At 40.9% G+C, this 22,814-nt stretch overlaps 2 long non-coding RNA genes across 2 annotated transcripts; both read right to left on the reverse strand.

The window, feature by feature from the left end:
- Window positions 1–119: 119 nt before the first annotated feature.
- LOC143338257 (uncharacterized) lies at window positions 120–16,535 on the reverse strand. Its single transcript, XR_013079249.1, has 3 exons — window positions 16,430–16,535; window positions 2,339–2,604; window positions 120–229 (listed from the first exon to the last, which is right to left on the reverse strand). It is a non-coding gene; the product is annotated as an uncharacterized LOC143338257 (long non-coding RNA).
- Window positions 16,536–20,091: 3,556 nt separating this feature from the next.
- On the reverse strand, window positions 20,092–22,437 carry LOC143324751 (uncharacterized). Its single transcript, XR_013077480.1, has 2 exons — window positions 22,152–22,437; window positions 20,092–22,045 (listed from the first exon to the last, which is right to left on the reverse strand). It is a non-coding gene; the product is annotated as an uncharacterized LOC143324751 (long non-coding RNA).
- Between the last annotated feature and the right edge of the window lie 377 nt (window positions 22,438–22,814).

Here is a 22,814-nt window from a genome sequence, read left to right on the forward strand (position 1 = left end):
ATATTTAGCATGTCAAATGAATGTTAAGGCACACTATCAGGATTTGTTGCTGCTTGCAGAAAATAAATTCTGTGGTGCTTTTCCTTAACATACTAAATATATCTTTTGTCATCACAAACCTGGTCAATGACAGCCAATATCACCAATCTTGCGTCTTGCTGGTCCTCCCTTCGGCAGGAAACTTCAAGATCAGTGGCATGGTGGTGATACATGTGAATTCTGCACTTATCTGTAAAGAAGGGTTAAACAAAAAACAAAACAAAAAAACACTTATATATGCTCTCAATTCAGGCCTAATCAAACAGATCAGTCAGCTGGGTGACTTGAATATCTTGCGCCCGACTATATTATATATAAAATAACGGAAGGGAGTTAGTGATATCCCAGACAATCAATTTCAAATATATATATTCTGCAATGAAGGGCATGTCCTGCACAATCTCATACCTCCTGATCTTCCAACTACAGAATCCAGTAACAGAACCTTGCTCCCTTAAGCAAGGATGCTCTGTAATCAAAGCTTCTGCAACATCATCAAATTGAGCACTTGAACGTGCACTTGAGCACTTGCTTTGTACTTTATTATTTGTGAAGCTAAGGCCTCCAAAATGTCAGACTTCAGTTTTGGGTTTGGGTTCAGGAGGCTGCCATTGTTCAGGAATTCCTGGTTGGCCTTCAGCAGTTGCAGCTCCGCTTCATAAGTAAACTCTGGTATAGGGAATCTGGCTGGTCAGGCTTGAGATCTCAGCAGCAAGGTTGGTGACGCTGACTCAGAGGATGAAAGTATATCAGTGTTTGCAAAAGAAAGCGAGCTGGGTTCGTCCAAGTTACAGAGAGGTGTATGAGGAGTAGTGTTGTCTCGTTCGCGAACGATTCGTTCAAAAGAACAAATCTTTTAAGTGAACGTACTGAACCAAATCACTTCCTCAAGTGATTTGTTTGTTTCTCGAACGAACGAATCACTTGACAGTTCAACTGAACTGAGAAAGTGAACTGAGAAAGTGAACTGTTAGCAGGCGGCGCTGCTGACAGTTCAACTGAACTGAGAAACGAACGAATCACTTGACAGTTCAACTGAACTGAGAAAGTGAACTGAGAAAGTGAACTGTTAGCAGGCGGCGCTGCTGACAGTTCAACTGAACTGAGAAACGAACGAATCACCGCGTGCGCCGACTGCGCCGCGTCACCGACGCATGAATCACTCAGTGAACTACACTCTCCTGAATCATTTTCCTCTGAGGGATACACTTTCATGGCGACCGTTGTTCCCCGTTGTTTTAACAGATTTAGTTTCCAGATAAACAAACTTAAAACGTTATGCTGGCAGTAATGAGGAGCGACGGAGGGAGATAGGGGTGTTTTGTGTTCATGTGTACCTCGGAGAAAACTAACTTTTTTTTAAACTCTGCTAAATTTGCCACCGCAACAACAGTACAGTAGGAGCATGTAACAAATAGTGTATAAAACCCACAGTTTGAGAAAACGCATGACTGTCTGATCATCTCATTGCGACAATTTGCGAGGGAACGGTGCATATTCAGTGTACTGAATGTACTGTGGGGTATACGCTCAGTGAACGGATCACTCACTGAGCCCAATTTGCCGAGTAGACCAGTTAAATAGCATACCATAGTATAGGACACTTAAAACATCATGAGTTATAATATAGTTATATATAGTTTTATATTTACAAATGTGTTTGTCAAAGCAACACAGTCACAACACTCTCGTCACCCGGTCCTGGAAGCTGTGAACTGAACTGAAACTTGAACCGTTCAGCCGTATATCAGTTCAGGAGTCGCAGGCTCCTCCTGCCAAGCACTGAATGATTCGGTGATTCAGTGAATGAATCTTTTGAACAAATCTTTCTAGTGAACTGATTCTAGTGATTCAGTACATCTAAAAGAACTGCCGTGCCCATCACTAATGAGGAGCACTATTTGCTTCCTGTGTACAATAATTATTATTATAATAATTATTTATCGTATTTATCAAATACGATGGCAGCCATCTAGTACACCCAAGCAATGGCCTATAAACACCCTTGCAACCACCTAGTGTACCTTAATGACCACAACCTAAAACACCATGGTAACCATAAATTACACCCTAGTGTAATCTAGCTGCTCTACCAATCAATCAATCAATCAAACTCTATTTGTATAGCACCTTTCATACATAAAAATGCGACACAAGGTGCTTGACAAAGGATAAAAACATGAAACAGTAGTACAATAGTACACAACCACACACACACACACACACACACACACCCCAACGAAACTGTCAGTGTAATAACATGGCAGGGCACTGAGGAATCAAGAGAGGAAAAAACCACCTATGGGGAGCTCATCCACGCTGCAAGGGATCACAGCCACAGGGAGCACTGCCGCAACAGAGGCCCCCGATCCAGATAGACCAGGATGGACCCCACACATAGTGCAGAGCCCGTCGGTCCCCCGACTCGGGCAGACCGGGGTGGACTCCACACACAGGGCAGAGCCCCTCAGTCCTCCGGGCCCGAGGGGTCCCCAGGATGACGTCCCGGCGGGCAGACCAGACACACCTCCCAGCGTGGAGGCCCCCTGTGAGCAAGCACTGGAGCTACAACATAAAAGACAATGGAATAAAAATAAAATAAAAATAAAAATAAAAAGACCTGAAACCCAAAAGACAATAGAATAAGATACCTAAGACCTAAAATAGAATAGAGTAAAAGGACCTAAAATCTAAAAGACAATATGATAGGGTAAAACAGGTCTGAATTAAAAGAGTAAAAGAAATCAATTAAAAGCCAAACTAAAAAGGTGAGTCTTGAGCTTCCCTTTAAAAACATCAACGGTCTCTACAGTCTTGATGCCCTCCGGCAGGCTGTTCCAAAGCTTCGGACGATAATGGCTGAATGCCGCCTCCCTGCGGGTTTTGGTCCAAACCCTTGGAACAATTAAAAGGTCGGTGCCAGAGGACCTCAGGATCCGCGAGGGCTGATATAATAAAAGCAGGTTGGATAAATAAGATGGCCCAAGACCGTTAAGACACTTAAAAACTAATAAAAGCACCTTAAAATCGTTCCTGAAACACATGGGGAGCCAATGCAGCGATTCTAAAACCGGTGTAATGTGCTCCCGCCCTCTGGTCCTCGTCAGCACACATGTGGCTGAGTTCTGGAGTAATTGTAAGTTATAGATAGCCTTTTTGGGAAGACCAGAGAGCAGGGCATTACGATAATCTAGACGGCAAGAGATAAAAGCATGCATCAGTACCTCCGTGTTAGCCTGAGAGAGAAATGGGCGGACTCTTTGTTACATTTTTAATATGAGGAATAAAACTAAGCTCAGAGTCAAAAATGACACCCAGGTTCTTAACAGATTGTGAGGGTGTAAAACCTTGTAGTTTTGGTAAAAGTGTCTCTCTCTTGCCTTCAGGACCAATAACTAAAACCTCTGTTTTATCCTGGTTGAGCTATAGGAAGTTCTCTGCCATCCATGACTTAATGTCTAAAATAGAGTTTAAAAAGGCATCAATAGGCCCCGTGTCATCAGGAGACACGGCAATGTAAAGCTGTGTATCATCAGCGTAGCTGTGGAAGCCGATGCCGTGACTCCTGATGACATCCCCAAGGTGAAGCATGTAAAGATTAAAAAGTACTGGACCTAAAATTGACCCTTGGGGCACCCCACACTTCATTTCATGGGTTCTGGAGGAACATGTATCCAAACTTACATAAAAACAACGGTCTGTGAGATAAAAATTGGTAAAACCAATTAAAAACAGTACCAGAGAGGCCAACCAGGTTTCTGAGTCTGTTTAATAAACTGTGGTGATCTACTGTATCAAAGGCAGCACTTAGATCCAGTAGCACCAGGATATCATTTAAAATCTTTAAAAGGGCTGTCTCGGTACTGTGGTTCACTCTAAAACCAGACTGATATTTCTCTAAAATGTTGTTACTATTAAGAAATAATTTAGTTGGTTAAAAACCAGCTTTTCTAAAATCTTACTTAAAAAGGGTAAGTTGGATACAGGTTATTAGTAGGTTGGGGTATAAATTGCTCTTCTTCAGAAGGGGCTTCACCACTGCTGTTTTGAAGGCAGCAGGGAAGACACCCATCTGAAGAGAGCAATTCACTATATTTAAAATCTGTTCCTCGAAGAATCCTTAAAATGTCTTTAAAAGTGATGTGGGAATTGGATCTAAAAGGCAGGTTGTTGGGTTTACCTGGGAGAAAACTCAATCAAGTGTCCTTGCATCGACCAGGGCAAAACTCTCCAGTGTTTCCTCGGATAAAATTGACTGTCACAGTGTGTTAAAAGTTACGTTCTGATGTGATACAAGACTGGATCTGATGTCGTCGATTTTACTTCTGAAGTGGTCTGCAAAGTCCTCGCAGAGGGCGTCCGTTGGTGTCTCTGGGGATTTTTTAAACTTGGTGTTAGTTAAAAGATCGAAGATGGAGAAATGTAATTTTGGATTGTTTTTGTTATTTGAGATGAGGTTTGAGAAATGAGATATTCTTGCCTGTTTGACTGTTTTATTGTACGATTTGAGTTGTTCACGGAATATTTCATAGTGGACTGTGAGTTTGTTTTTTCTCCACCTTCTCTCCCCAATCCTGCATAGTCTTTTTGATTTTTTAATTTCATCTTTACTTCTCCACAGGGGTAAAGGTTTTGTTTTTACTGTTTTTGTTAAAAGTGGAGCCACAGAATCTCAGAAGTTAGGTGGCGTTTTCTCACTGTTCTCACCGGGGCATCCTGATGGTTAAAACTGGCAATGTTAAAATACACACAATAATGGTCGGAAACAGCCAGGTCAACAACAGAGGACACACCAGTGGAGAGGCCATAGGTTAAGACCAGGTCCAGGGTGTGTCCTCTGTTGTGAGGTGGCTGTGTGACGTGCTGGTTAAAATCCATGCAATTTAAAAGGTGCAAGTTAAAATCGCCAGTTATTAAAATTCTGTTATAAGAGGTGTGTATGATTGATAAAAGCTCTGAAAATTCATTGATAAAAGCAGTGGAATGATGGGGTGGTCTATAAACAGTGATGCAGAGAACAGGAGGACTGCTAAAAACAAAGGCGTGATACTCAAAAGATGAGTAACTGTTAAAATAAACTTCCTTTGACATTAAAATATTATTAAAAATTGATGCAGTCCCGCCTCCTCTCCTCGCTCCCCTGGTAGAGAATAAAAAGTTAAAATTTGGTGGGCAAGCCTCGGTGAGAACAACTGGTGCCTCTGTGCCAAGCCATGTCTCATGTTAAAAGTAACCCATCTAACTTGTCTAAAATCAGGTCATTTATGATAAAAGATTTGTTTAAAAGAGAGTGCACGTTCAGCACAGCCAGGTTAATGTTCTGAACATGCTATCATAACCACAGGGAGATAAAATGTGCGGGTGTACAAGATTGTCTCTGTTAAAAACGCTCTGTCTGTAAGTCCGGGGAAAACGTCTGCCTGTAATGGATTGTATGGGAAAGATGTCCGGTTTAGGTGGTAGTGACAACTGTGAACTGTAGAGGGGGCTAGTGAGTGTAATAGTACTATGAACAGCTGGTACAGACGGAGACAAAGAATCTGGGGAGGGGGTGTGACAGGTAAACAGTCAATCTCGTGGCGTGGACAGCGTGGTGAATATTAGCTGTTAGCATTTGGCTACCAAGCCTGTTGGGGTGAACTCCATCGGCCCTGTTAAAGGAGGGACGGTTCCAAAACAGGTTAAAATTGTTAATAAAACCAACGTTAAAAGCTCTGAAGGCGGACTGTAGCCAGGTGTTCAGGTAGAGGAGCTGCTAAAAAGTAAAAATCAACACCCTAGCAACCACTGTATATCACCTAGACAAATCGTACAATGAGTATTGAGCTACTATTACCACAACACATATTACTACTACTACACTGCCTGATGCTACCATCACCAGAACTCCAGCTACGACTTCTTATACTACTGCTACAAATGTTAAGTCTCACTTCTACTCTTAGCATTATATATACAAATGCTACAATCACCACTAGAACTGCTATTTTTAGTACTTCTGCCACCATTTCTCACTATGACTTTAAAGTTAGAGTAGGGGAATCAGTTCATTAAACCTCTAAGTTAATGTTGCATTCATTAATAAAATAGGGGCACCAACCTTTCTCAGCTCAGAAAGATTTTATTTATTATTTCTTGTACTGCTGATTTAATGATAACGACTGAACTAATGTTGGACCACTCTGATAATCTGAAGCATAAATTCTCGATACAGGGATTGCTTATATCCAGCTCAAAAGGACACCGTCTGACCACGACTTGAATGAAAAGTCTTATTTATTAAACACAATTAAGGGAATGAAGATGAATAATGAATAATATGACAAATAATATTGGTAATATGACGGAACACAAACAACTGTATGGAGAGAGTTATGCCAAAATAATGGCAGAATGAGTTTGGCAATAGTGAGAAGTAGTTTGAGGAAAAATGGGGATACGAATATAGTGTTAATTTCTTGAATCAGAATCAGAATCAGAAAAAGCTTTATTGCCAAGTACGATTTTACACATACAAGGAATTTGTTGTGGTGAAGTTGGTGTATGACACATCTACTAAAATAAGAGCACAAAATATAACAATATAAATATATATACACAAGTCTGCTTTTTGTTTGTTTGTTTTTTCCGGAAACACAGTCTCTTTTTTTTTTAGAAGGAAGTCCAAGCTGAGCGTTATTGTAACGCATAGAGTTGTACTTACGTCAGTGTGGCAAGATGAGGCAGAGGTGGCGTGTGAAGAGTGTCGGGGGCAGGGTTCTAAATTAACACCCGCCAACCCGCCAAATGCGGGTTAAAATTCATATTGGCGGGTGTAAATAAAAACTTACTAGCCAATTTGGCCGGTAATGCATTAGGCAATCATGTCAGTCAGAGACGCTCTACAGTTCTTGGTCATTTGTCCCCCGGACAGTCCGTCCTACATTTCCCATGAACACTGTCGTAATGCTACGTGATGACGTACAAGACGCCCATTGGCTGTGCGCAGGCACACTGCAGTTTGTAGTGCAACCGGCGCGAGAAACCACGGAAACGCAAACACAAAGAAGAAGAAGAAGAATGAACGGCGGCGTATAAACTGTAAAAAAGGAGACTGAGCTAGCTAAAAGTAAAAAGTAAAGTTAAACTAAATGCGTGGTTGGGACAGACGTCTGGGGGCGAGAAGAGGAAGGAGGCAGGGGATGAGAATGTCGACAAAGCGTGCGAAACGAAGAAAAGAAAGTTTAACGCTAAATGGCTGACAGGTCGTGAATGGCTTGTGTTTGATCACGAAAATGCTGTCATGTTTGTAAGGATTGCCGCATGTACACGAAAGAAAAAAACAAGACGAACAATTTTGTGGTGGGGACTAATAATTTTAAAGTCGAGGCAGTAAAGGACCATGAGAGTGCCCGAAGTCATCAGGAGAGCCTAAGGAGTCTGCAATACTGACTGCTGCACTATTTGTGTTTTCTAGTTGTACATACATAATTCAATTTATTACCAATGCAATTTTTTGCAAGTGTTTAAGTCATGGCTGTTACTTATATATATTTCTTATTAAAGAAGGAAAGCAGAAACACTTTAAGTTGAAAGGAAAAATACATTTCATTAGGAATGTAATGATACTAAATACTGGAAAAATGTCTTTTATAAAATAATAAATCTGACAGCATTTTTTGTTTGTATAAATTAAATGTTTGCACTTTCTGTGTATATTTTGTTTCATGTGTTGTACTTTCTGTGCATTTTTCATGCCAACAATGTAAATAAAATGATCAAATGCATTCAGTGGCACTCATAATCTCTCTTATTTTCACCGGGAATAAATTTGGCCAGTGGAAATTCTGATTGGCTGGTAACTTTAGAAGGTCACCAGCCACATTGGCTGGTGATCAAAAAAGTTAATTTAGAACCCTGGTTGGGGGGGTTTTGGGCCTTGTTTATAAGGCTGACAGCAGACGGGAAAAAACTGTTCTTGTGGCGTGAGGTTTTGGTCCTGATGGACCGCAGCCTCCTGCCAGAGGGGAGTGACTCAAAGAGTTTGTGTCCGGGGTGAGAGGGATCAGCCACAATCTTTTCTGCACGCCTCAGGGTCCTGGAGGTGGAGGTTACAGATACAGCGCACGCGCACACACTCACACACACACGCACACACACACACACACACACAGCCATGACAGACAAAATGCTGGAAAGGTGAGAAAATGAGTGACCGCAGGAAATGCAGTAACTTTTGATATAAAGTATGTTTTGTACATTAGTAAATAATTTTACACATAATTTTACATTATTTTGGTAATAAATAATTTTAAGCAACAAAATATTTGAAGAGCCACTTGGGAGCCGAAAGAGCTGGCTCTTTTATGAGAGCCGAGCCGTGAGAATTGGCTCTCTGAAAAGAGCCGAAATTCCCATCACTGGGGGGGGGGATAAGCATCCCTGACTGTGGTGTAACAGTGATTCAGAATATTCTCCTCTCTGGTCAGGCATTTTTAGGGACTTTGTAAGTGAGGTTACCTTTGTTAACGTCACCAAGGACAAGGACTAAAGAGTCCTTACATACACAGTACCTGGTCGGCGAGCATGCGCAGTGTGTCCTGCACGTTGGCCTGTGGTGGGATGTAAACGAATGAAGCAAACTCACGGGGTGAATAAAAGGACTTACAGTTAATGATAAAAGATTCCAGGTTAGGAGAACAGTGCTGCTGGATCACTGTCACGTGGTTGCACCAACCACTATTGATGGTGAAACTGATTCCTCCACCTTTAGTTTTGCTGTATTTGCGGTATTAATCCAAACAGCCACGTCTCCGAGTAGCACAAAACCACAGATGAAGAAAAGTCCCTGTTTTTACCCAACAGCAGTTGCAATTCCTCCAGTTTGTTGGGCAGTGAATGCACGTTAGAGAGAAATTTTCCTGGTAACGCTGTGCGTAGTCAGCCCTGGCGAAGAAGCACGAGCACACCAACCTGTTTTCCTCTCCTCCGGTGTTTCGCTGCGTGAGCAAAGATGAGTGCATCTTTGACCAGGATGTCCAAAATTTGTATTGTTTGTAAACTGAAGTCAGATTGGCCGGCCATTGGTCCTGTTCTCTGTGTCAGTTGTCTGTCGTTAACGCTAACCTACCACAGCTGCATCTTCTAAATAATGCTGCGAGTTGGGATTGAGGAAGTGATGTCGCTTGCGACTGTGCAGTGCGACCTGATGCAGCCCCTGAAGTGAGACACAGGAAACAGAAACACTGCAAAATAATAGTCACAACATGACTAAACGAGACGAAATAACATTATAACATTTAATCTCGTCTTGTTTTAGTCGACAATGAAAATGAAGAGACATTTTAGCAGAGTTTTTGTTTTGTAAACCACATTTAGTCTTGTTTATATTCGTCAACAATATTGCATTATATATTTAACTATAGTTATCGTCACATGACCAGCCTTTACGCTGCATCTCTTTTTCGTCACGTGATAAAGGTTCGTTGACGACAATATTTAGTCATTATTTTTGTTGATGAAAGCAACACTAGCACAGAGCGGCTTCTGATGGTTATTTAACCCAAACAGGTAGGTCAAGGCTGGCTACAGGTCTTCGGCACGGAGAATTGGGGGCCGTATGGCAAAATCTTTAGGTTAATAATAAAATTGAGAGTCTCTTCGATGGCCGGTCGAAAATGTCTCCAAAATTATTATTACGTAACTAGAATTTAACTTTGGAAAAGTTATGTGACTTAGCATAAAAATTAAAGTTTCACGAAGATAAAAAAAAAAAAAAAAATAGAAAAAGAACGTTTTTCTGAATGAAGAAACCAAGCTACTAGGCGTAAATATGAACAGCAACAAACTGAGAAGACAACGAGACAAGACGAAAACAAGACTAAGACTACAGGAAGACTAAGAAGGAATGAGAAGTAACGAGGGAATGAACGGGAGAAGAATGAGCGTCTGCTGCATGCTGCAGACAATATATACGCTCCAGGGCGTGTCTAATGATAAATAGACCGTCGGGCATGTCGGATGGTTTGCAGGCAAGCGATGTGATTTCACCTCATAGAAAGAGAATTAACTAAGGATTTGTATGAGGGACTCATCTGCTGAAGCAAACTTTTGTATGTCTGTGTGCCTTCTTTTCTATAACACCAGGATAACGAAATCTATTTGTTTGAGTCAAATTTTGATGTTCTTACAGTACTAAGCCCATAATCTGGGTGATATTAATGCTTTTTTGCTTCATAGAATGACAAAACTGTGATTTTGATTCTCCTAAAAAAATTTGTATGAGTTTCTACCGTGGAACCATACTGCCATCTAGAGGTTCATAGTGGTTAGGTTGAATATGCTTGACGTGAGACAGTTATTAATAGTAACCATAATAGCGATAATCATTTCAGCAAATATAGTCTGCCTTTCTTTATTCATTTGTCATATCAAGATAGTTATTCCCTAGTCATCATGTTTATTAGGATGAGTATTAGGAAATGCTATCATGTTTATTGTTGAATGTTGTCATTATTCATCCAAGGTGTCTGACACATGAACAATGTTGAAACGCCATTGAACATTGATCATTTAAAATATATGCAATTGACCATAGTGAGAAGCAGATGAGCCCCTCATATGAATCATTAGTCAATTCTCGCTCTATGAGGTGAAATCATGTTGCGTGCCTGTAAACCATCCCACATACGTGACGGCCTATTGATTAGACACACCCTGGAGCGAGCATACCGTCTGCAGCATGTAGCGGACACTCAGTTAAGTTTTCTTTTAGTCTTTGTCCTGTTCTGTTTTTGAGTTTGAATCTCGATCATTCTTTTGTCTCTTTCAGCTGTTTTTCCGTGGAGTTTCCTTAGTCACGTAATAATAGTCACGTAATAATAATTTTGAAGACATTTTCGACCAGTCATTGAAGAGTTTCTCAGTCTTATTACTAGTAGTCTAAAGTCTTGCCATACAGTCGCCAGCCAACTGTCCGCACTGAAGACCTGCAGTCAGCTACTGAACTTTTGGTTCAGGTTAAAAAACCATCAAAAGCCATTCCTCGTCTGCAGCCGACACCGAAGACATCCCTGTCCAACACCGGCTATCAACCGTGGTTTGCTTGATTTGTCCGGCAGACCGCAGTGCAGATCAGAGCTACGGATGGTAACGCAGAACCTCTTCGTGTCAGTTCTGAGCAGACATCTACAGGAGCGTCGCTGACAAAGTAGGCATGCTTAAGCGGGATTGAATAAGAGTTGGTCCGTGAGGTTAAGATACTGTCAATTTGTTTAAATTCTCTCAACCATTCATTCAACAAATTAACTTTACATTTGTGTCCCCATTTTTCCCTTAAAACCTACTTCTCACTATCACCAAACTCATTTTGCCATTATTTTGCCATAAGTTTCTCCCTGCAGTTGTTTGTGTTACTTTGTATCACCCATATAATCAGTCGTGTTATCCATTATTCATATTCATTTCATTATTGTGTTTAATAAATAATCATTTTGATACAAGTTGTGGTCAGACAGTGTCCTTTTGAGCTAGATATAAGCAATCCCTGTGCTGAGAATTTCCGCCTTAGATTATCAGACTGATCTACTGTTGGTTCATTCATTGTCACTACCTCAGCATTATTAGACATGATAAATAAAATCCTTCTTAGCTGAGGAAGGTTGGTGCCCCGTATTTTATTAACAAATGCAACATTAATTTAGAGGTTTAATAACTAATTCCCCTACATCAATCACATATATTCTAAATGATCAATTTTCAATGGCATTCAACATCGTTCACAACATGCGTTAGACAATTTTTACATTCTTCAATAATCATGATAACATTTTCTAATACTCATCCTAACATACATGATGACTAATGGTATAACTAACTTAATAAGATAAGATATTCCTTTAGTAGTCCCACAGTGGGGAAATTTCCAGTATTACAGCAGCAAAGTGGATAGCAAAAAATAGAGAGCATCAGTAAAAAAGACATTAAATAGCAAACAAGCAATATAAACAAGGAATATTGAAAAATATGAACAATTTAAACAAGGGGAAATACAGAAACTAGCTACCTAGTATGGGGAAATGTAAAATATGGGAGTGGTAACAATATATAGTGTTTTCAATTTTACACCATGGCACAGAAGAAATACCAATATTGCACATTGGAAATGAGAGATTTGCCAGGTACTGATATTGCACATTGGATGATATTACTCCTGACTGGAGTATTGATATTGCACATAGGAGTAATAATACACCTGATTGAAAGACTGATATATTGCACCTTAAGTTGAAATTCACCTGAGCTAAATATTTTTGCAGTGTAACTGAACACAGTTGATGTGTATTATAATTCAGTCAGTTTGAAAGTCTTGGTGAGTGTTTGGTCTACTGGGAGCACTGCTGGTTGCAAAGTCTAACTGCTGCAGGAAGGAAGGACCTGCAATAGCGTTCCTTCACACACTTTGGGTGAAACAGTCTGTCACTGAAGGAGCTCTCTGGTGCTGTTCAAGTGTCCTGCAGGGGGTGGGAATCGTTCTCAACCATGGATGACAGCTTAGCCATCATCCTCCTCTCTCCTACCACCTCCACTGAGTCGAGGGGGCATCCCAGGACAGAGCTGGCCTTCTTGATCAGTTTGTCAACTCTCTTCCTGTCAGCTGTCGAGATGCTGCTCCCCCAGCAGACGACTCCATAAAAGATGGCTGATGCCACCACAGTGTTATAAAAGGTCTTCAGGAGTGCTCCCTGCACTCCAAACGACCTCAGTCTCCTGAGCAGATAAAGTCTGCTCTGGCCTCTCTTGTAAAGTGCGGTTGTGTTGTGAGGAGTTGGAGTCAACGCAGTCAGCCATGTTTCCATTGGAGGAGTTGGGTACACTGGGTGAAGGGAGGGGGGGCTGCAGCATGGAGGAATGGTCTGGGGGAGGGGCAGATGACTGAGCTATTGAAGAATATGTTCAGGTCATTCGCCTACTTTTGGTCCCCCGCAGCTTGGGAGTCAGGTTCCTTGTGGCCAGAGATGGTTTTTAGGCCTCTCCAGACTCCACTCATTTTTCTGCTGCAGCTGATCCTTCATCTTCCTCCTGTAGGTGTTCATCCCCTCTCTGATCTTCCTTCTCAGCTTCTTCTGCACAGCCTTCAGCTCATCCTTATTTCCTGACTGAAAGGCCCTCTTCTTCTCCTTAAGGAGAGCCTTTTTGTCGGGGTTAATCCACGGTTTGTTGTTGGAAAAACACTGTACAGTCCTGGTGGCTACGTTGTTTTCCACACAGAAGTTAATATGGTCGGTTATGCAGTGTGTGAGACTATCGATGTCCTCTCTATGAGAATCACAAAATTCCTCCCACACAGTTGTGTCGAAATAGTCCTTCAGAGCCTCGCCACTGTGCGGGACACAGCTTGGTGTTGGCATAACACAAATCCAGTATCTTATTGTCTCTAGTGCAACATGTAACATACTGGGTGAATGTGGGCAGAGTGGAGGATGGAGAGGCATGATTAAAGTCCCAGAGATAAGGAGGCCTGTAGGTGCTCTGTCTGCAGCATGCTTGTGACAGAGTGGAGGACATCACAGGCTGCATCAGCGTTAGCAGAGGCGGGAATATACGCAGCTATCACGATAACATTTGAAGATTCTCGCAGCAGGTAATATGGCCTCATGCTAACGGCTAACAGTTCAATGTCCTTGCAGCAGAGTTGTTCTTTAATAGTGATGTGCCCAGAGTTACACCATCTGTCTTCCACAAACACTGCCAGCCCTCCTCCTTTCCTCTTACCACTCTCTCTCATCCTGTCTGCCCGCAGCAACTTAAAGCCGTCTGGTGCTGCATATGTGTCTGGAATCAGCGCAGTCAGCCATGTTTCCATAAACATCATGATGCGGCACGCCCGGTAGTCTCTCTGGTGCCGGGTCAGCGCTGCTAACTTGTCCATCTTATTGGGAAGAGATCTCACATTCCCCATGATGATGGACGGGAGGATGTGTCTGTATCTCCTCCTTCTGGTGTGGTGATCAGCTGATCCCTACTGTAATTAATAGGGCCATGGCTGCTTACGGCGTCCCCAGACAGTCGAAAACAGTGAAAAAAAGCAAAAGAAAGACCAGAGCAAACACGGCCACTTTGGTCTCCATAGTAGTGATGGGTGTAGGTGCTATATGCGAAAATATGTGTTGGCATCAGCTGTCAGTTTGACACCGTTCACGCATGTCACGGGGGGTGTGGTTAGAGCAGTGATTGAGTGATTGAATGAATGAAGGGGCGGCATATATTCACCTGTTCACAGCTGCGGCGGATGGAGAGGGGGTGAGTAGGGAGAGTGTATTTTTTGTTGACCGCATGATCTAACAGAAAACTAAGTATTCAAAGACCTGTCTCAGCTTTGCCTTGCTTAGCCTGTTTGTTCGGCGTTAAAAATAAATACGGACACACTCGGAAATATGGAAATGTCTTTGTCGTTTGTGTAGTGAGTCAGCAGTGCCATGCTCCCTCGCTCAGCCTCTCAGTGACACCGACTTTTGTTTGGAGTCACTATAATGGGAATTCCGGCTCTCTTAAGAGAGCTGGTTCTCACGGCTCGGCTCTCATAAAAGAGCTGGCTCTTTCAGCTCCCAAGTGGCTCTTCAGATTTTTTGTTGCTTAAATGTATTTATTACCAAAATAATGTAAAATTATGTGTAAAATTATTTACTAATGTACAAAACATACTTTATATCAAATTTTATTGCATTTCCTGCAGTCTCACCTTTCCAGCGTTTTGTCTGTGTGAGTGTGTGTGTGTGTGTGTGTGTGTGTGTGCCCACGCGCGCGCTGTGTCTGTAACCTCCGCTCCTCCCCCTCCCCCGCCACCACACATCATGTAGTTGACCAATCACGTGTGGCTTGAACGGAAAAAAAGTCCAGAGAAAAAAACAAACAACCAAACAAACAAAACCCCCAAAGCAGCTCCCACTCTGGCTCCCAGGCAGGAGCCGGCTCTAAGAGCCGTTTCGTTCGCGACCGACACATCACTAATTTAGTTGAACAAAAGTGGCTCCCACTCCGGCCCGCAGGCAGTAGCCAGCTCAGATCGTTCACTTCAAAGAGCCATTCCGTTCGTGACTGACACATCACTAATTCCTCTACCTGTTCCACTGTTATAAAAAATAGCGAAGCAACTTGGTAGCCGTTATCCTAGTAATTTCTCTGCATGAGAAATACAAGGTGTGGCGTGTGAGCGTGTGAACGGGTTGAAATGCATGTGTCTCATGGCCAACGCGTGAGACTTGAGAGCCCTGATTCACATTTGTCTCCAACACCACCCACAGTCATTCAATAATCCAATCCCCTTTCTCCACATAGCCCAGCAGTTTTGAAAAAGACCAATAGGAAAAAAACATATGACCTAACTGACTGACTGACTGACAGGTCCCGAGTATTGTAAGTACTGTACATATTCGCCTTATTAAGTCGTTGCACTGCGCTAAGAGACGCTATCCAGGTATGCAACATTTTGATTTCCTGTTTTGATTTCGTCGGAAGATCCGCGGTAAAAACACTGGATAGAACTGAACTGTGGGGAAAACCAGGGCGGACTGTCACTTTGCGGGATTGCACTGAATACTATTGCCACACCAGTGGCGGATCTAGGATTTTTCTAAGTAAGGGGACATCAGGGGGCCACATTTCTCACAGAGGTATTTATCCAAGTATTTGTCCAACATGCATGCAGTCACATTTATGATAAAGCACACCTTTTTCAAACATTTTAATTAAAAACATGTAGACCGTAAAACTCATTTTCAATTTCACATTTGAGGACGTGGGCAACTTCAAAGGAAATAAAATAGTATTCAAAAACATGTTTTACAATTTAGTATTCATGCACTTTTTATCTTACATTGGACAAATATAACCTGTTCTTACTTTTTGTTGATCAGAGAAATCACCAGCACTGCACTGTCAGTTTGAGAACATCTCTCTCACACACAGTACCATGTGAGAAACTTAAGGCAGAGGCAAGATCCAAACAATACTGCTCTTAACTGACTATACAAGTAACTACTGTACATTTGGCTCATCTCAAAAAAGCATAATTCTGTGGTTTTTGTGATGGGAACTGAAACGTCTCACAAATTCAGTCATATCTAATAGCCATATCTGTGACTTTCAGCTCCCCAGTCGAACCGAGTCAGCTTGGTCAGGTGTGAAAATGACCTTAGGGCTGAAAAGCTCCGCTCACACGAGGCACTGGTCACGGGTATAACAATGGCAATCCTTCCTAGCGTAAACAGCTCATGAAACACCTCCTTGAAAGGTTCTAGGAATACTACAAACTTAAGAAGTGTAGAGAACCTCTGTCAGCCTTGAGCTGAGTGACAGCAGCAATTAATGTTCTTTCAAACATTAATGACAACCAGGGGGATTTGTGACTTACCAACAATCTCTACAAAACGTTGGCTGCCATCAAGCGGTTCTCCGTGTTGTCTCCAGCCCGCCTGTGGTAACGCTGTCATGGATGATCATTGTTGTGTTTATTCAAATGATAGTCTTCTTCTGTCAGCTTTATTGACAGTGGACCTGCCTATTTGGCGCACTGCTGCCACCAACAGTTGGGCATGGAATTGCATTCACCTATAATCTGATTGTCATTGTCTAGCAAAACGACAGATGAGTGACAGGAAGTGGCGAATCATTGCTGGATAATGTTCCAGAAAGTGATGTTTTGGCAGCAGTCTTCTTTCTGGGAAAAGTTCTTGGTACCTATATCAGTGCTCTGATATTTTACTCTCCAAGTATGCAATTGACTCGTTGGTATAGATAGAACAAACGACCAGATCAACAATATCCTCCAAGTCTAGTATGAGTTGCCAAGCTAGCTCATCATCAGGCATCAGTTTCCAACATTTAGTGGTAACAAACACCAATTCTCATGTGCATTGCCACCAAATGTTTTTTTTTTTTTTTTTTACTTTGGAACATACGTGGTAATAAATGAGGCCAATTAGTCTTGTCTCCCCATTTGTATGGAAATGTCTGAAACATCTCATTTAGACCAGACCTGGGCATTTTACGGCCCACGGGCCACATCTGGCCCTTAGGGCATCCCTGTCCGGCCTGCGTGAGGTCAATCATAAATTAGAACGTAAGTGAAAAAGTATTTATGCTGTGCACGCAATACAACTGTGTTGCTTTTATTTTGAAAAGTGTGCCGTTTGTTTTTGTTTGTTTCTTTTTTTTTTCTTTTTAAATTGATATAAGGACGCACATGTGTGGGTGACCAGCCATAAGTGATGCTGGCCAGCTAGCCCTCAAAATGTCAGCTCACACCAAAAAAAGAAAAGTTGATACCGAATGCCGCGTTTTCAACAAGACATGGACTGCTGAATATTTATGTATAGCAGTCAAAGGTAAAGCTGTGAGCTTAGTTTGTGGTCCACAGGTCGCTGTGTTCAAGGATTACAGTTTGAATCGCCACTATGTGACCAAAAATGAGGAGAAATACAAGAAGTTGTCTGATTCAGAGCGCGCAAGGGAGTCGGATGCTTTGCTAGTTATGCTGCAAAATCAACAAGGACTTTTTACTAAACTTTGCACATCCAGAGATGCAGCTGTCAAGACAAGTTATGTCATATCCCACAAAATTGCTAGAAAAAGTAAACCGTTTTTTGAAGAGAATGCAGACATTCTCAGACATTCAGCCAGTTTTCAATGCACTTGTTTAAGCCCAAGACAGACTGGATTTTTCCACTGAACATGTAAAATGAAGTGAAAAACATTAAAAGCACATTTTGCTTTTTGTATAAAGTTGACCAACTGCTGATCTTTAACATACATGTTAAAAATAAAATGAAACACTGATGTAATGATTGTTTTTGTTTTTACTGTTCATTACTTCTATAGGAGTATTTTCCTGTTTGACCTACACCATAGTTTCATATATTTATCAAAATATTTACAGAATATCCTTTTTCTTCTGATTACCAGTAGCAGCTAATCAAAATATATAATTTTTTGCTTTTTACAATGGGAGAAAATTAATATTGAGCAGAATTAAGTTCAAGTTATTGTTGGTTTGGCCCTCCAACACAGCTCAGGTTTCTCATGCGGCCCCTTGTAAAAATTAATTGCCCACCCCTGATTTAGACTCTCAAAAGTGAAATACCTCTTGGCTATTAGTAACTGAAAGCATTCAGCTAGCTCAGCAGGTACTATGCCCTTGAAGAAATTGTGAGCTACATCAGGGGGGAAGCCTGTAGTAACCTTAAAGAAAGAAAGGCTCTCAGCTGAAACACATGTATTTTTCACACCACAACAAGTTACCCCCTTCTCACGTACACTTGCCACATGTACTTGATGTAGCTCTTCAGTTCTGAGTGCAAATTCACCATTTTTCACTTCCTTTGACTGAATCTCTGAGCGCATGGCAGTACAAAATCTACAGAAGTAATCTCCAGAGAAACTCTCCACAAAACTAGCTAATCCATGAACTCCAAGGTTATCTGCTACTACACACTGAACTGTGCCTTTAATAAATGTTCCTAGATGATCGATGAACACCCCCTACTGCTCTAAAGTGACAAGGTATTGCAAAGGAGGCTGAAATATTTTCTGATAGCCAAAGGTCTTCATGTCATCAGTTTTACATAACAACACAAGATAAATTGAGGAGAGTGACAACCTGGTGGCAAGTTTCCTAAAATCCAATAAACTGTGCAAAGTTTATGCTTTTTGCGTGATGTCTCCAATGGTTTGCAGATTTCAAAATCATCTACATACAAGCACAAAGAAATTTGAAGTTCCTCACCTGATAGAAACTCATTGTTTTGTGAATACCATCTCGATATGATCTACACTACTCCTCATTCACTGAATGCTGCCCTGCATGACTATCAACAACTTTATTGTGCATATCATTCTGTCTGAGTAACTGCTGTAATGATTTCAGTATGGGAACATACTGAAAACTTTGCTTTGTTGGGGACTCAAGTACATATTCAGTTGGGTCTATCATATGAAAGTGTGCCTTATAATACTGTCTGAGTTTGAAAGCAGTAGCTAATGGGCCATCATTTGCCAGAGCTTTTAACAAAGGGATAAATGAAAATAATGCACTGGTCAGTTCTTTAATGACCGGCTAGTCTACACAGAGGTTGTGATTCTTAAAGGTATCTAGAATGACTTGGTTTGTTATAGGCACAGATGCACAGCCTATCAAATAATGCAGTTCTGAAAGCAGTTCAGAAATAGTTTTCCAATTTTAGTAAAAGAGATACAAATTTTAGCACTACTGAAAAAACAAACTGTTACAATCTAACCAATAAAATTGGTGTAAAAATTTGCACTCATTTTATTTGAGTTGATTTTAACCATTACTGTTGATTACATATTACCCAAGTTCAATAGCTAAAATGCACTTTAAAAATAAGTTAAATTCTAACTCTTTTTTTTTTTTACACATGTAATTACTAAAATAAATTAGTTAAAGTTTAACTCATTTATTTGCATGTTATTACTGAAATTATTTTTGCTGAATTCTAACTTTTTTTTTCTTTTTACATATGTGATTGCTCAAAGAAATTGGTTAAATTCTTTAAATTCTATTTAATACCATGAAATTTTAGACACACAAAACAATATTGGTATCAATAATTATTTAATCAACCAAATGGAAATACAAAGAAATCCTTTGCACATTCAACAGTTCTTTAACTGGAGAAAAAAAAAAAAAAAAAAACATGCATTCAGGATTGCTCAAGAAAGTACAGAAGCATGCTGCTGTGTAACTATGTTCCCCTTTGAAATAGGTACTTCTCGTAAACTTGGAAAACATTTCAACTTAAAGCTGACTTGAAGTTAACCACTGTTTAGTCACAATAAGTACAGAAGTTACATCTGGTTCCTGAATTAACCCTAAAGATACAGATTAGTTTATCAATTCTAACATAAAGATCTTCATTCTTAGTTCTTATTCTGTCAGGAAAAGTCATTATCGTATGTCAACCATCCATTTTAGATGTGATTGAAAAATATGCATGCATAATTTCTTATTAGATAGTGAATGGGCTAGTCAGTACTGGTCTGAACAAAAGACAGGTATTTTCACATTTTAACAGTCTTTGGTTAATCCAAAAACAGTACACTCTGGCCAACAAGTTTTATAGTAAAAGGATGTACAAAAATATATAAACACCCAAAATTGTAATAAATCATCAGATCTATTTCCAAACTAAGCCAAGCAATATTCAGAAAGAATAAAACAGTTTAAGTAGGGGAGACCGGGGACAATTGTAACACTTTTTGTTTGAGCAAGTGTAACTCAGTTGTTATTTGTGCTGGAGATCTCAGATTTTGACATGTAGTACCCATATTTGTCTGCTATAAAATACATTCACTTGCACTTTTAATACACCATCACAGTTTAAGTAAATTATTGTCAAACACAAAGTGGTATGTTGTTACAACCTACCCCGGTACTGGGGTAAGTTGTAACACTACTAGGGGATGGTTGTAACACTTAAATTGTTATACTTAAAAAAGATCCACACTAATAATTATATGCAAGAACTTTAATGAATTCTAAAGAAGGAACAGTATAAATCTAAGAATACAAAAATAATGATAAAAAATAACTAAAAAGTGCAAGTTAAATACAATAAAAACAAACACTATAAAATAAATCAATGTATAAAACACAAAATAAATATAATAGAGATCTATGGAACAATCAACAAACCACTTTTGAACCTATTAACCATGTAAACTGCCGTTTCGTTTAATCAGACAGGCAATTGTGGCGAATGTACCTGTCCTTGCCTGGGGTGCAGGCTTCATGGGCCCAGAATCTACATTGCTGACATCTGATCCACACTTCCTTTGGCCGTGAATTATCAAAGTGCTCCAAGCACACAATGCAGATGTTTTCATCATCTGAGGAGTCAGCATCTTCTGTGTCATCATGCCTGGGCCTTTCTTTTGCTGCTTTCTTCTTGCTTGCAATATTCTTCTTTTGCCCATGATAGTTGATTTTCTTTTTTGCACTGATTCTCTTCTTTTCTTCCTCTTCTCATGCCTGTTTTACTGGTGTAAAAAAGTTTAAAAAGTTTGGAGGGTATGGTAGATGGATCAGGCCTGTCTGTGACACAAGTAACAGTCTTGAAAAATTTCTGGGTTAAAAGGCCATATTCCTGTACATCGAAATCCAGCCTGTATGTTGTTTGGTGTTGCAGCAAGTGGGAACGCAGTGTTAACCAGACTCGGAATGTTGTAGATGGTCATGGTTTTAGCAGGATTCATCCTCATCCATGCATCGCTGGCTGTGTTGATCATTTTTTTAAACGGACCATACACGCTACGATCCAGGGGTTGCAATTTGTGACTACAGTGTGGTGGAAATGTAAGAAGGATAATGCCATTTTCTTTGGAGTAGTTTACTGCCTGCACGGTTATGTGTGAGCTGTGTTTATCTAACAATAGCAAAGCTTTCCTTTGAGGAGTGACCTTTGTATGCTTCACAAAATGTTTCAAGAAAACAAGAAACTCCTCCTCCTGCATCCATCCGGAGGCGTTGCCACATCCAACACTGCCCGGTGGTCCACCAGCTAAGAAATGCTCTTGGTACCTTTTGCGTGGGAAGACACAGGTCGGAGGGATGGCATTTCCCAATGCATTCACAGCACATGCTACTGACACCAGAACACCTCTCTCTCCTGATGTCATGGCCCCCACTTGTTTGACACCACGGCGAGCAATGATTTGGTCTGGAGTCTGGACTGTAGTGACACCTGTCACATCGACATTCCAGATATCATTTCCATCCAACCTGTGCTTCTCAATGACATCTCCAAGCTTCTTGAAAAATCTCTCCACGTTTGTGCGATTGAAGCTTGTGGCCCGAAGACAAGCTGGTTGGCTGTGCACTTCTGATGGACAGATCAGGATGACGTTTCATGAAGCTTGAAAACTAGTCTTGGCCTGCCATGGAGTTCTTAGCCCAGGACTGGGGGTGCTTGCAGTTGTATTGAACTGCCAACTGGTAGGCAAACTTCCTCACCTAAGACATCAGAAATACACATTATCAACTATTCATTTGCCATTATTTTTTTTATACTGTTTCTCTTTGTCTGTATTATTGCAAAAGCACTTGAACATCTTGTTACCTCTTGAGGGTTTAATCCATAGTACATGTCAGCAGCTTCTTTTAAGTAGTCTGCCACGAGTCCCTCCTGTTCCTCACTGAACACCTTCTGGCTACTACGTTAGCCTACATGGGGTTTCTCGCCGTTACCCTCTTCTCTAAGCTTCTCTGAGGCTTTACAGTATCTGTATAAGGTAACATAACAGATGTTGTGGGCCTTAGCGACTCGTCTCACAGATGTTCCTTCCTTCACTTCAGCTGCTGCCCTCTGTAGAACTTCTGCAGGGACACCCCTGTCTGTTTTGCGGTTCCTCTGCCTAGGCATGCTGTAAAAAGGAGAAAAGCATAAAATGTCAACATAAGGGGACGGTTGTAACTCTTTTAAGAACTGTTACAACCATCCCCGACCCAGGCAGCCATTAAAAAGCTAACCATTTTTAGCATTTAGCTTCAAAGCTAGCACTAATGCAACACATCAAATTAAACTAGAGAAACTACTAATTGCACTTATGTAAGTGAAACAACTGTATCTGCAACACAATGGACACTATGCAAAAAATATTTATGGTGAAAATTTTTACTTTCTTACCTGAAAAATAGTTTTTCTTCTCCAAAACAGAGAGCTTTTACCCTAGGGACATGTGGCTTCACCTGTGAGCTCACTTTAGAAGTGGGCATGGGCTAT

This window comes from Chaetodon auriga, chromosome 1 (genome assembly GCF_051107435.1).
Source record: "Chaetodon auriga isolate fChaAug3 chromosome 1, fChaAug3.hap1, whole genome shotgun sequence".
Classification (NCBI taxonomy): Eukaryota; Metazoa; Chordata; class Actinopteri; order Chaetodontiformes; family Chaetodontidae; genus Chaetodon; species Chaetodon auriga.